This window comes from Pseudophryne corroboree, chromosome 10 (assembly GCF_028390025.1).
Source record: "Pseudophryne corroboree isolate aPseCor3 chromosome 10, aPseCor3.hap2, whole genome shotgun sequence".
NCBI lineage: Eukaryota > Metazoa > Chordata > Amphibia > Anura > Myobatrachidae > Pseudophryne > Pseudophryne corroboree.
Genome location: NC_086453.1, coordinates 190,142,538 through 190,156,585, shown reverse-complemented (window position 1 = coordinate 190,156,585; position 14,048 = coordinate 190,142,538). Strand labels below are relative to the sequence as shown.

The 14,048-nt window shown below is 47.1% G+C and overlaps 1 long non-coding RNA gene across 1 annotated transcript in view; it reads right to left on the bottom strand.

Annotated features, from left to right (window-relative positions):
- The window catches only part of LOC134966329 (uncharacterized), a 124,692-nt gene extending 111,624 nt beyond the window's left edge, over nucleotides 1-13,068 (bottom strand). The window contains exons 1-3 of the long non-coding RNA XR_010188625.1: nucleotides 12,945-13,068; nucleotides 11,386-11,497; nucleotides 7,825-8,066 (exon numbers count right to left, since the gene is read on the bottom strand). This is a non-coding gene — a long non-coding RNA (uncharacterized LOC134966329). The remainder of the gene's footprint in view (nucleotides 1-7,824; nucleotides 8,067-11,385; nucleotides 11,498-12,944) is intronic.
- Between the last annotated feature and the right edge of the window lie 980 nt (nucleotides 13,069-14,048).

Here is a 14,048-nt window from a genome sequence, read left to right as displayed (position 1 = left end):
CCGGGAGAGTGGGGACTTCACCCAGAAGTCTTCCACATGATTACAAACCGTTGGGAAAAACTCGACATGTATTGCGCCAGGTCAAGGGACCCTCAGGCAATAGCTGTAGACTCTCTGGTAACACCGTGGGTGTATGTGTTCCCTCATCTGCCTCTCATACCCAAGGTACTGAGATTGATAAGATGGAGAGGAGTAAGCACTATATTCGTGGCTCCGGATTGGCCAAGAAGGACTTGGTAACCGGAACTTCAAGAGATGCTCACGGAGGATCCGTGGCCTCTACCTCTAAGAAGGGACCTGCTCCAGCAAGGACCCTGTCTGTTCCAAGACTTACCGCGGCTGCGTTTGACGGCATGGCGGTTGAACGCCGGATCCTGAAGGAAAAAAGGCATTCCGGATGAAGTCATCCCTATCCTGATCAAAGCCAGGAAGGATGTAACCGCAAAACATTATCACCGCATTTGGCGAAAATATGTTGCGTGGTGCGAGGCCAGTAAGGCCCGACGGAGGAAATTCAACTGGGTCGATTCCTACATTTCCTGCAAACAGGAGTGTCTATGGGCCTGAAATTGGGGTCCATTAAGGTTCAAATTTCGCCCCTGTCAATTTTCTTCCAAAAAGAACTAGCTTCAGTCCCTGAAGTTCAGACGTTGTAAAAGGGGTACTGCATATACAGCCTCCTTTTGTGCCTCAAGTGGCACCTTGAGATCTCAATGTAGTTTTTGGATTCCAAAAGTCACATTGGTTTGAACCACTTAAATCTGTGGAGTTAAAATATCTCACATGGAAAGTGGTCATGCTGTTGGCCCTGGCCTGGGCCAGGCGCGTGTCAGAATTGGCGGCTTTATCCTGTAAAAGCCCTTATCTGATTTTCCATTCGAACAGGGCGGAATTGAGGACTCGTCCTCAGTTTCTCCCTAAGGTGGTTTCAGCGTTTCACCTGAACCAACCTATTGTGGTGCCTGCGGCTACTAGGGACTTGGAGGACTCCAAGTTGCTAGACGTTATCAGGGCCCTGAAAATATATGTTTCCAGGACGGCTGGAGTCAGAAAATCTGACTCGCTGTTTATCCTGTATGCACCCAACAAGCTGGGTGCTCCTGCTTCTAAGCAGACTATTGCTCGTTGGATTTGTAGTACAATTCAGCTTGCACATTCTGTGGCAGGCCTGCCACAGCCAAAAATCTGTAAATGCCCACTCCACAAGGAAGATGGGCTCATCTTGGGCGGCTGCCCGAGGGGTCTCGGCTTTACAACTTTGCCGAGCAGCTACTTGGTCAGGAGCAAATACGTTTGTAAAATTCTACAAAATTGATACCCTGGCTGAGGAGGACCTGGAGTTCTCTCAATTGGTGCTGCAGAGTCATCCGCACTCTCCTGCCCGTTTGGGAGCTTTGGTATAATCCCCATGGTCCTTACGGAGTCCCCAGCATCCACTTAGGACGTTAGAGAAAATAAGAATTTACTTACCGATAATTCTATTTCTCGTAGTCCGTAGTGGATGCTGGGCGCCCATCCCAAGTGCGGATTGTCTGCAATACTGGTACATAGTTATTGTTACCAAAAAAATCGGGTTATTGCTGTAGTGAGCCATCTTTTCTAGAGGCTCCTCTGTTATCATGCTGTTAACTGGGTTTAGATCACGAGTTGTACGGTGTGATTGGTGTGGCTGGTATGAGTCTTACCCGGGATTCAAAATCCTTCCTTATTGTGTACGCTCGTCCGGGCACAGTATCCTAACTGAGGCTTGGAGGAGGGTCATAGGGGGAGGAGCCAGTGCACACCAGGTAGTTCTAAAGCTTTACTTTTGTGCCCAGTCTCCTGCGGAGCCGCTATTCCCCATGGTCCTTACGGAGTCCCCAGCATCCACTACGGACTACGAGAAATAGAATTATCGGTAAGTAAATTCTTATTTTTACTATCACTTGTTGTGAATACAGCTTGTGAATTGCCTGTAACACTGCCTCCCTGCCTGAGGGAGTGGTTGGCAAGGCAGATTTGAGGAAACGGCGGGGGGGAGACGTCTCGAATTCCAGCTTGTACCCCTGAGATACTACTTGAAGGATCCAGGGATCCACCCGTGAGCAAGCCCACTGATTGCTGAAGTTTTTGAGACGGGCCCCCACCGTACCTGGCTCCGCCTGTGAAGCCCCAGCGTCATGCTGTGGACTTAGAGGAAGCGGGGGAGGACTTTTGCTCCTGGGAACTGGCTGTATGCTGCAGCTTCTTTCCCCTACCTCTGCCTCTGGGCAGAAAGGACGCGCCTTTAACCCGCTTGCCCCTATTGGGCCGAAAGGACTGTACCTGATAATACGGTGCTTTCTTTGGTTGTGAGGGAACATGGGGTAAAAATGTAGACTTCCCAGCTGTTGCTGTGGAAACGAGGTCAGAGAGACCATCCCCGAACAATTCCTCACCCTTATAAGGCAGAACTTCCATGTGTCGTTTGGAATCTGCATCTCCTGTCCACGGCCGAGTCCATAACCCTCTCCTGGCAGAAATGGACATTGCACTAATTTTGGATGCCAGCCGGCAAATATCCCTCTGTGCATCCCTCATGTATAAAAGTGCGTCTTTTATATGCTCTACGTTTAGCAATATAGTGTCCCTGTCTAGGGTATCTATATTTTCTGACAGGGAATCTGACCACGCAGCAGCAGCAGCACTGCACATCCAGGCTGAAGCTATAGCCGGTCTCAGTATAACACCTGTGTGTGTATATATAGATTTCAGGATAGCCTCCTGCTTTCTATCAGCAGATTCCTTCAGGGCGGCCGTATCCGGAGACGGTAGTGCCACCTTCTTTGACAAGCGTGTGAGCGCTTTATCCACCCTAGGGGATGTTTCCCAGCGTGACCTATCCTCTGGCGGGAAAGGGTACGCCATTAGTAACCTCTTAGAAATTACCAGCTTTTTATCAGGGGAAGCCCACGCTTCTTCACACACTTCATTTAACTCTTCAGATGGAGGAAAAGCTACTGGTAGTTTTTTCTCTCCAAACATTATACCCTTTTTTGTGGTACCGGGGGTAACATCAGAAATGTGCAACACATTTTTCATTGCCTCAATCATGTAACGTGTGGCCCTACTGGAAGTTACATTAGTCTCATCATCGTCGACACTGGAGTCAGTATCCGTGTCGACATCTGTGTCAGCCATCTGAGGTAACGGGCGTTTTAGAGCCCCTGATGGCTTTTGAGACGCCTGGGCAGGCACAGGCTGAGAAGCCGGCTGTCCCACATTTGGTATGTCGTCAAACCTTTTATGTAAGGAGTCGACACTATCACGTAATTCCTTCCACAGCACCATCCACTCAGGTGTCGACCCCGCAGGGGGTGACATCACATTTATAGGCATCTGCTCCGCCTCCACATAAGCCTCCTCATCAAACATGTCGACACAGCCGTACCGACACACCGCAAACACACAGGGAATGCTCTGACAGAGGACAGGACCCCACAAAGCCCTTTGGGGAGACAGAGAGAAAGTATGCCAGCACACACCAGAGCGCTATATAACACTGGGATCCCACTATCAATGAGTGTTTTCCCTTATAGCTGCTTTTTTATATATATCTTATATATATATATCTATACTGCGCCTAAGTTTAGTGCCCCCCCCTCTCTTTTTTTACCCTTCTGTAGCGTTCAGACTGCAGGGGAGAGCCAGGGAGCTTCCTTCCAGCGGAACTGTGAGGGAAAAATGGCGCCAGTGTGCTGAGGGAGAAGCCCCGCCCCCTTTTCGGCGGACTTTCTCCCGATTTTTCTGGAATACTGGCAGGGGTAATTTTACATCTATATAGCCTCTAGGACTATATATGATGTAGATTTGCCAGCCAAGGTGTCATATGTTGCCCTCAGGGCGCCCCCCCCCCCAGCGCCCTGCACCCATCAGTGACCAGAGTGTGAGGTGTACATGAGGAGCAATGGCGCACAGCTGCAGTGCTGTGCGCTACCTTGGTGAAGACCGAAGTCTTCTGCCGCCGACTTTCCGGACCTCTTCTTTGCTTCTGGCTCTGTAAGGGGGACGGCGGCGCGGTTCCGGGAACTAACACCAAGGTCGGGTCCTGCGGGCGATCCCTCTGGAGCTAATGGTGTCCAGTAGCCTAAGAAGCCCAAACTACCACCTGTTAGGTAGGTTTGCTTCTTCTCCCCTTAGTCCCTCGCTGCAGTGAGTCTGTTGCCAGCAGATCTCACTGTAAAATAAAAAACCTAAATATACTTTCTTTCTAGGTGCTCAGGAGAGCCCCTAGTGTGCATCCAGCTCAGCCGGGCACAAGAATCTAACTGAGGTCTGGAGGAGGGTCTTAGTGGGAGGAGCCAGTGCACACCAGTAGTCTAAAAGCTTTCTTTATAGTTGTGCCCAGTCTCCTGCGGAGCCGCTGATCCCCATGGTCCTTACGAAGTCCCCAGCATCCACTTAGGACGTTAGAGAAACATAAATGCATTCTGTGCTTATATTTTGGTCCCATCTCCATGATATCTCATTATGGTATGCAATTATTCCAAAATACGGAAAAATCCCATATCCAAAATACCTCTGGTCCCAAGCATTTTGGATAAGGGATACTCTACCTGTAGTAGGTTCGGGAAAATTAAGCAACTAAAATGTGTTTTGTGTGATTCCATCTTCCATTTTGTGTGTCTTTCTGGTCTATCATCTGAGTGAGGCAAATGTGTGCAGTGTTGTGTTTTGTGTTTTCTCTGAGAGAAGAAGACTTGTGTGTTCCCAGCAGGTCCATGTGGTTCACATCGCATAAAGCACCATCTGAGGATGCTAGTTGCTACTTGCAAGCTCAAACGTCGGGCTGGAGATTGATTTGGGGCTGGATCCAGTTAGCTCCGAAAGCTTACTGCGTGAGGAAAGGAGTTGTAGCCTCTGACTTTTGTGCACGGGGCTATTCAATCACAACCCCTTTTCCTCATGCGGTAAATCTGCTACTAAAGCATATTAACCTATAGATTGCATGATCAGTACCTGGAGCTTTGGGTTAACATGTTTGTGGTACCTGCGATAAGGGCACTTAGCCCCCCTCTTCTGTGTCTGAGTATCTCCAGGTTAGTTGCACCAATGTGCGGACTTCTGGTAACCTGTCAAGACAGTTCTGCTTAAAACTACATTGGTAAGGGGGATTTCTACAGTATGGAGCTATCCCCTAAACATCTGAAGAGCATTCATCCTAAAGTTCTAGGGATACTTAACTAAAACAAGAACATTTTACTTTTTTTCACTGCATATTTAGTTAGTAACATCATAATACTCTTGTTGCACCAGTTGGATGATAGAAAACAGCTGAAGAGTATTTGGGTCGCATTGTGTGGTTTCTATTCCTCAGTCCATAGAATCACAAATTGGTCTCCTAAACAAAGCTATTATTTTACAGAGTGGTTAGACTGAAGTGCCATTTATTGCAGCCAGAGAACAATGGGAGAACCATTTACTGGTGCTGTGCGAGCCAGTGATAGCGTTTTGAATATGGAAAGGTCATAAATATAAGTTTGAGAGAGCTGTGTAGATGGTGGTAATTGGATAGAAGCGCCTAGGGTGGAAAAAGAAGACAATACTTCTAACACATGATGTTATAGAAAGAGTATACCAATACAGAGCTCTCAATGCGTTTCCAAATGGCTCCCAACTTTATATCTTAGGGCCTAATTCAGATCTGATCGTAGCCGCAAATGTGTTAGGTAATGGGCAAAACCATGTGCAGTGCAGGTGGGGCAGATATAACATTTGCAGAGAGAGGTAGATGGATCAGGAATGGTAGAATCTTGGCGGAGAGATTTCCACATCGTGGGTGCAGACTGGGAAACGTCCTCTAACCAGGGTTGGAAACTAAGGGCCTAATTCAGATCTGATTGCAATAACTTATTAACAGTTTCTTTTATAGTGCAGCATAGTTTGTTGCGTTTTACAAGTGGAACAACAGTAATAGAACAACACTGGGTAATAACAGACTGACAGAGGTAGGAAGCTTACAGTCTGTAGGGGAATAGGCATTAATACACAAGTAATAGGGGCATACTGGTCCGGACCGTCTGCAAAGGTTCTTAATGGGCTCTAAGGTATGGTCATAATTATGGTAATTATTAAATGTGAGTGTCAATAATGTAATGTTTGGGCTTGCTATTTAAAAAGTAGGGTTGGCAGGAGTGAAGGGTGTGGGTGGGTGGGTAATTATTTAACATAGGTGATAATTTAATATTGAAGGTGGATGTGGGGAGGAAGTCCAACAGTGTTGTTCAGCTTTCCAGGGGATAAGTAGTACCTTTTGTGTTTTCTAAACTGGTTTCCCAACCTTCAAACAGCAACTCGGCTAAAAACCTCACCAGCAGCAGAAAGGACAGCCCTGATTTTGGGACACTGTCTTAAGCTGTCAAGATTTTTTTTTTTTCTTAAATTAAGTAACAGTCAAATGTTATACCCCTCTGCACACTGCTCTGCTCATGAAGTGGGAGCAGTATGCATAAAACCACCGAGGGGTGTGTCTAGCACTGCCTGTTGGCTGTTACTAGCACTATTTTACAATTAGTGCAAGTGGGAGATCATAAGAATGGGAAAAAGGGGGTGCATTGAAAGGGATGAACGAAGGATTGACTCGGACTATGGGGTGTATTCAGACCCGGACGCAGTCGCGTGTGTGTAAGCAGTGGCTGCATTCAGAGGGCCTGCTGACGCAAAGCGGACGCGACCCTTCACTATGTGACCGCATCCCGGAAGTATGCAAGTGCATAGTGATTGACAGTGGCGGGCATTCTGAGGGGTGGCTTTGCATGGGCATGGTGGTAAAACGGGGAGGTGGCTGCAATAACTGCATCCATCTCTGAATCAATCCCAGAATGCAGACATTGGCATGTGAACAAGGTTAATGTTACTTAGAGCATTTTAACCAGATCGGCATTACAGCTGTAAACATGCTGGATAGGCAGCATGTTTAAAGTTGCACTCGTGATCTGGTTATTCTGGGCTCAACATATTCACTGTCCATACTGTAACTACTCCCTGAACGGAGTAGAGAGAGACACAATAAAAATGTTTTAGAAAAAAAATAAACAAGTTAATATTCTCATTATGTAATTTTATTGGTAGCATATTATTAGTTCGAGTTTATAATCGCAAACTATATGATATTAGGTCAGGGGTGGGCAATTATTTCAGCTGGGGGGCCGCTTAACACTTCCAGTGAATAGTCGAGGGCCACACACAAAATATCTTGTAAATCGGGTCTGAACTGCGCATGCACCGCAGTCCCTACCCCCCTTCCCCTGAACCTATATAGCAGTCCCTACCCCTCTTCCCCCCCTCCCCTGAACCTATATAGCAGTCCCTACCCCCCTTCCCTGAACCTATATAGCAGTCCCTACCCCCCTTCCCTGAACCTATATAGCAGTCCCTTCCGCCATCCCCTGAACCTATATAGCAGTCCCTACCCCCCTTCCCCTGAACCTATATAGCAGTCCCTACCCCTCTTCCCCCCCTCCCCTGAACCTATATAGCAGTCCCTACCCCCCTTCCCTGAACCTATATAGCAGTCCCTACCCCCCTTCCCTGAACCTATATAGCAGTCCCTTCCGCCATCCCCTGAACCTATATAGCAGTCCCTACCCCCCTTCCCTGAACCTATATTGCAGTCCCTACCCCCCTTCCCTGAACCTATATAGCAGTCCCTACCCCTCTTCCCCCCCCCTCTCCTGAATCTATATAGCAGTCCCTTTCCCCCCACCTATATAGCAGTTTTTATCTCCCCATTCCCCCCCTCCTCTGGTTCCATATTGCAGCTTAAGTACAGATCCATTTCAGGTACTGGCTGGGCATGGAGTTTACCTTTTTTTCACAGTGGAAGATGATCTGCTGCCTGATCTCCGCTGCCCGTGCTTCACTGAGTCGCTGCTGCTGTCCGCTGCCCGGAGTCACGGCTGCTGTCCGCTCACCAGAGTCATTGCTGCTGCCTGCCGCTCCTGCTGTGGCTCAGTCAGACTTATTCCTTAGTCCTGTTCAAATGGCTCCTTACCCTCAGTGGGTTGAACAGCTACTGTGGAGTATGTTTCCTGTGTCTGTGGATTTTACTGAGAGAATGAATAAAGCTAGTAATTTGCATATATTGAAAGTGGTGCTTATCATGTATCCCATATATCGGGGAGCAAAATACCCCGATTAAATTTGAGAATCCGGTGATCCCCGCCATAACCCAGGGAAGCATATATGGTCCCATACATCCCAGGAGGAACTGCGGATGACCCAAAGACTGCCCTGATTCGTGTGCCATAAACCATATTATTGCTTAATTGTGTAGCATGATAATACTGTTCAAAAAATAGGAATGCCAGCCTAAGGGGGTGATTCAGACCTGATCGTAGATGAGCTAAATTTAGCACATCTACGATCAGCTTCCCTGACATGTAGGGGGACGCTCAGTACAGGGCTAGTCCACCACACATGTCAGGCCCTACCCCCCTTTCCCCCTGCACAAGTACAAAAGCATCGCACAGAGGCAATGCTTTGTAACTGGCAGAGTAGCTCCCCACCAGCGCAGCTCTGAGTGACGTCACTCAGCCACCGCGGCCTTCCCCCCCCCCCCCCCCACCAACGGTCCGCGCCCCCTCCCACCCAGCGACCGCCTTTGCCTGTCAATCAGGCAGAGGTGAGCGCAGGGCTAAGACAGCCGTCGGCTGTCTGGCACGCGCCGGAGCATGCGTAGTTCAGACCTGATCGCTACTGTGCGAACATGCACAGCAGCGATCAGGTCTGCATTAGCCCCTAAGTCTCCACTAACCAAGGATTTAGCCAAACAAACTGTGTGATTTCATTTTATTTTTGTTTCCCCCCCCCCCCCCCCCCAAGCCACACAAATGCACAGCAAAGTGGCTGAATTGTATGAAGAAAGGAAGTTGGAGTAATGGCCATTTTTAATTAATGTTCTTACATATGTGTGGGACACACAAACATAACAATGGGGTTTATTTACAAAGTTGTAAAACCCAGTGTTTCTGTGTGTTTATGCCCGACTAGTTACCAGCTCATCAAAATGACGGAACAACATAACAGCTGTGCGTGCCTAAACGTAACAACACTTGAATTGCTCCATCGGGCGCCATCTAGTAGCTGCCGGTGCGCAAAACACTTGACTTCCCCCTATAGAGGTTGAAGAACAGCGTAACCCAGCCTGAACATGCGTGACATGCAGACACTGGGGTTTATTTACAACCCGAAGCTTTGGAGCATGTTTGCCAGTCAGTCCCTGGGGCGGGTCTACTACGATATCCCGGCTGTCTAGATCCCGGCGCCCAGCATACCGGTGTCGGGATCCTAACCGCTGGAATGCCGGCAGTGGGGCGAGTGCAAAAGAGCCCCTTGCAGGCTCGCTGCGAGCACGGTGGCGCGCTACATGTACCACACTATTTATTCTCTATCCAGGGGTGTCGTGGACACCCCAACAGGGAGAATAGTTGTCAGAATCTGGGCGCCGTTATACTGAGCGCTGGGATCCCGACAGCCAGGATATCGAATGCTTCTTCCTGGGGCAGGTACCCTTTTAAACATGTATGGTAATTTCCACAGAACACATTTGTTGAATAAATACAGTTGGTGAAATAATATATCTACTTTCCTAGAAGTCATGGTGTTCTGGAATTTGTAGGAATTTCATTGTTTCAGAAGGAGCGTGGGATGCAGTCTTTTGCTTGTCACCATGTACCAAATGTAGCCATCAACAGGTCTTCCAATGGGGACAAATTAACGGACCTTATGTTCAAAGATATTTTAATTAATGTTTAGGCTTGTGTCATGTTTAGGGTAGATTGCAAATATTTAATTAATGTGTGTAATTGAGACACATGCATTTTAATTTTAAAAAGGCAATTATGATTAGTCTTTTTTTGCTGGCCGACAGCAATTTGCGCGTCGTCGTCCTTGTTGTCATGTAGAGTTCTCCATAGACAAAGCAAAGGCATCCCAACGTCCCAAATGAAACGGGACAGTCCTTATCTTGAACGTGGTAAGGCAGGCCTGGCCAGCCTGTGGCTCTCCTCCTTGTCTGATCCCACAGAAGCGCTTCTGTAGCACAAATTGCTGGAAAAGTTAATGCTGGCTAAGGGGGTCATTCCGAGTTGATCGCTCGCTGCTGATTTTCGCAGCACAGCGATCAGGTTAAAAAAAAAGGCAAAACTGCATGCGTATGCGCGTCGTACGGGCACAAAGAGCATCACTGCTGTGCACTGGATCTAGCGTAGATTCCATTCGCACAGCCGATCACGAGATTGACAGGAAGAAGGCGTTTATGGGTGTCAACTGACCGTTTTCTGGGAGTGTTTGAAAAAACGCAGGGGTGTCTAAGCGTTTGCTGGACGGGTATCTAACGTCATTACCGTGTCATTCGTCGCAGCAATCATCTCACAGAATAACTGCAGGGCTGGTCTTGTTTTGCACAAAATGTGTTTGCTTGCTGCCGCTCGGCTGCACACGCGTTCGCACTCTTGCTATGCTAAAATACACTCCCCCGTGATCGGCGACTATGCGTTTGCACGGCTGCTAAAAGTAGCTAGCGAGCGATCAACTAACAATGAGGGCCTATGATAGAAACGTGTCGGAAAACACAGTGCATGTCACCTTGCTTCATATGGGGCTGCGTAGCTGCAGACTGGTCACAGTGCAGATGCTGACCCCTGCCCACTACTGAAAGTGACTACAATTGGCACATGAATATCAGAACTGGACCATGGAGCAATTGAAGAATGTGGTCTGGTCTGATTAATCACATTTTCTGTTACATGTTGACAGCTCGGTGCATTTGCATCATTTACGTGGGGAAGAGATGGCAGCACGGTGCACTATGGGAAGAAGGCAAGGTGGCAAAGGCAGTGTGATGCTCTGGGAAACCTTGGGCCCTGCAATTCATGTGGTTGTTACTTGACACATACCACCGATCTAACATTTTTGCAGACCAAGTATACCCTTCATGGCAACAGTATTCCCTGATGGCGGTGGCTTCTTTCAGCAGGATAATACGCCCCGCCACACTGCAAAAATTGTTTGTGAATGGTTTTGAGGAACATGACATGAGTTCAAGGTGTTGACTTATCCCCAAAATTACCCAGATCTCAAACTGGTCGAGCATCGGTAAGGTGTGCTGCAAAACCAAGTCTGATTTATGAATGCCTCACAACGAAACTAAAAGGACTTAAATAATCTGCTGGACACCATAGATACCAAAATGGCACCTTCAGGGTTTTGTGGAGTCCATACCTTGACTGTCAGAGCTGTTTTGGCAGCACAAGGGAAACTTCCACAATATTAGGCAGGTGGTTGTAATTTATGATTGGTGTATACATGTCTATATAATACAAGTTTGACAGGTTGTTTACAGTGCACCATCAATAAGGAAAGTACCTGAACTATTTCTGAACACTTTGGGGTGTCAGTGATGACCTTGGCTTTTGTTGCAGCACTACTGCTTTGAAGTGAATTCTTTCTGTTCTTTGAATTTATTAAGGTACTGCACCTTTAAATGATACCAAATGCAACTGATCACAAAAGAGTTGAACTTGATGTTGGAGAGTAATTGTGAATTGATAAGAAAATGTAAACATTTGTCTCTCAGCCTTCAGTACAGTGTTAGAATTTTCTTTTTAGAGCACAGTTACATTGGTGATCATGGATAGTTTCCCCCTCCTGGGTTATGGAATTGACACACAAAGAACACCTAGTTATTGATGGTGCAATATGAGTGCTCCCAGGGGCATATCTCCCCTTTGGCCAGGATGGCACTCGCCAGGGGCGCTGGCCAAGGAAGGGGGGAGGGTGGCGCTGCCCGGGGCAGGGGGTAGAATTTCAGCTCGATCAGATGTATCATCAACCAGCAGCTCACCTACCAGCCTCCACAGCGGCTCATCCGAAAATTAGAATCCATTAAAGCTGGCAGAATGGCAGAGACCGCAGTTGGTATGGGAGGGCAGCAGAAGAGCAGGGATTGGGGAGGGGATGAGGAGACCACCCTGCTAAGCCAGAACCAAAGAGAGATCAGTGCATCCAGGCAGAGGGCGTGGTGTGGGGGTGGAGCTACACTCGTGGCTCCTGCTCTGCTCACAGCCTTACCACGGTAGTATCTAGTTTCCCTTCGTGGAGAGGACCTTTCCCATAAGCCCCTGGGTCCATGTCACAAACTATTTGGAATAGTAACCTGTAGCATGCAAAGCGGAGCGGAGTGAGACACGTCATTGATGCATAGAAAAATATAAATAACCACAAACGAATGGAGAAAACATTTAGGTGCTGTAAGGGCGGAAGTTCTCTCCTGCCCTCTCATTATGTCACTTCCAGGTCCTGATCACGAAGGGAGCATAGACACATCCGCCTCACCACGTTCCCAGCTGCTTGCATGGAGGCACTGGTTTCTGTATGTGCCAACAGGTGATCCTCCCCACATCTAGGTGAGAGAGAGTGTGTGTGTGTAGTCGTGAGGGGTGGGAAGCTGTCTCAGGGGTAACATAGCTGCAGGGAGAGCTGTATGTCTTTGGGGGTGAGTCAGTGTAGAGTGCTTTGTGTAATATGTGAGAGAGTGGGGAGAGGCTGAGCTGTGTGTCTGTTTGGGGGGATCTGAGTCAGGGCGGATTTGATTGATAAGGTGGGAGGATCTGAGGGAAAGGCTGAGCCTTTGTGTGTGTTTGTATTTGTGTATATTTATATATGTACATGTGTTTGGATTTGTGTGTGTATAGGTGTATATATATATATATATATATATATAGCAACATAGGGCCGGCACTCCTCAGTAAAATGGTTACTGCGCTGGTGCCCTCACATGTACAGCTGTACAATGATATAAAGTCCAACGTGCGGCACTCAGCAATGAAGAAAAGAACACTGGAAACCAGTAGCGTATAACAACGTTTCAGTGCCCACAAGCACTATCGTCAGGTTTATAAAGCTTTAACAAACAAATTACATACCTTTTATAAATGATCATCCGTGAACACTGCCACGCTGGGAGTCCCAACGACCCCTCCTCCTTTCCGGCTGCAGCTGATGATATCATTAAAAAGTGACTCCCATCACCATAGAAACACATAAACAAATGGCAGCAGTTCTAAAAGATGTAATAACTAATAGTAAATACTACTGGTCATTTATCACCAATCAACAATTCTAATACTTTATAACTAAGAATAATTTTACTATCCAAAGCAGCTGTAGCTCAGATACTCATTCAACCCGCGTGGGGACAATACATCTAACCGATGTATCCACTGAACCTCCCTCTGATGACGGTCCCCACCTCTCACAGGTCTTTTAACCCAATCGATCATACGATATCTGATACTAGCCACGCTATGCTTGAATTCTGCAAAATGACGAGCAACTGGTTGCTCGGATTTTTTATCACTACTTAATGCGGCCCTAATCGCCGACCGGTGCATCGCCATACGGTCCTTAAATCTCCCCTGGGTCTTTCCTATGTAGGAAAGACCACTTGGGCAAATTATTTGATAGATAACATAGCTGGAATTACATGTCAGATGATGACGAATTAGAAATGTTTTACCCGTGTGGGGATGGTAGAAGGAATACCCTGCAATTAAAAAACTACAGGTAGTGCACCCACATCTAAAACACCCCAAACCTTTCTTAGAGAGAAAGTGTGTGGGTCCAACATTTTCACAATTACTGATATCAACACGTACTAGGAGGTCCCTAAGATTCTGTCCACGTGTATAACACGGCATAGGATTCACGGTCTGAAATGGCAATTGATGGTCTGATTTTATTACATGCCAATGTTTTTTAATTACTGTGCTTACTTCCCTGGATTGTGTATTAAACTGAGTAATTATAGGCATGCGTTCGTTCTTTGTTTTCAAATTAGTTTTTTGTAACAGTGTATTATGATTCATTTGCAACACTCTCTCCTTAGTATGAACAAGTAAGTTCATAGAATACCCTCTTACACATAATTTCTCAATTAACAAATCAATCTGTTTAATGGCGTTACCCCTATCAGAATTAATCCTCCAAATACGCAGCATTTGTGAATATGGAAGGGAATTTTTTAGTTT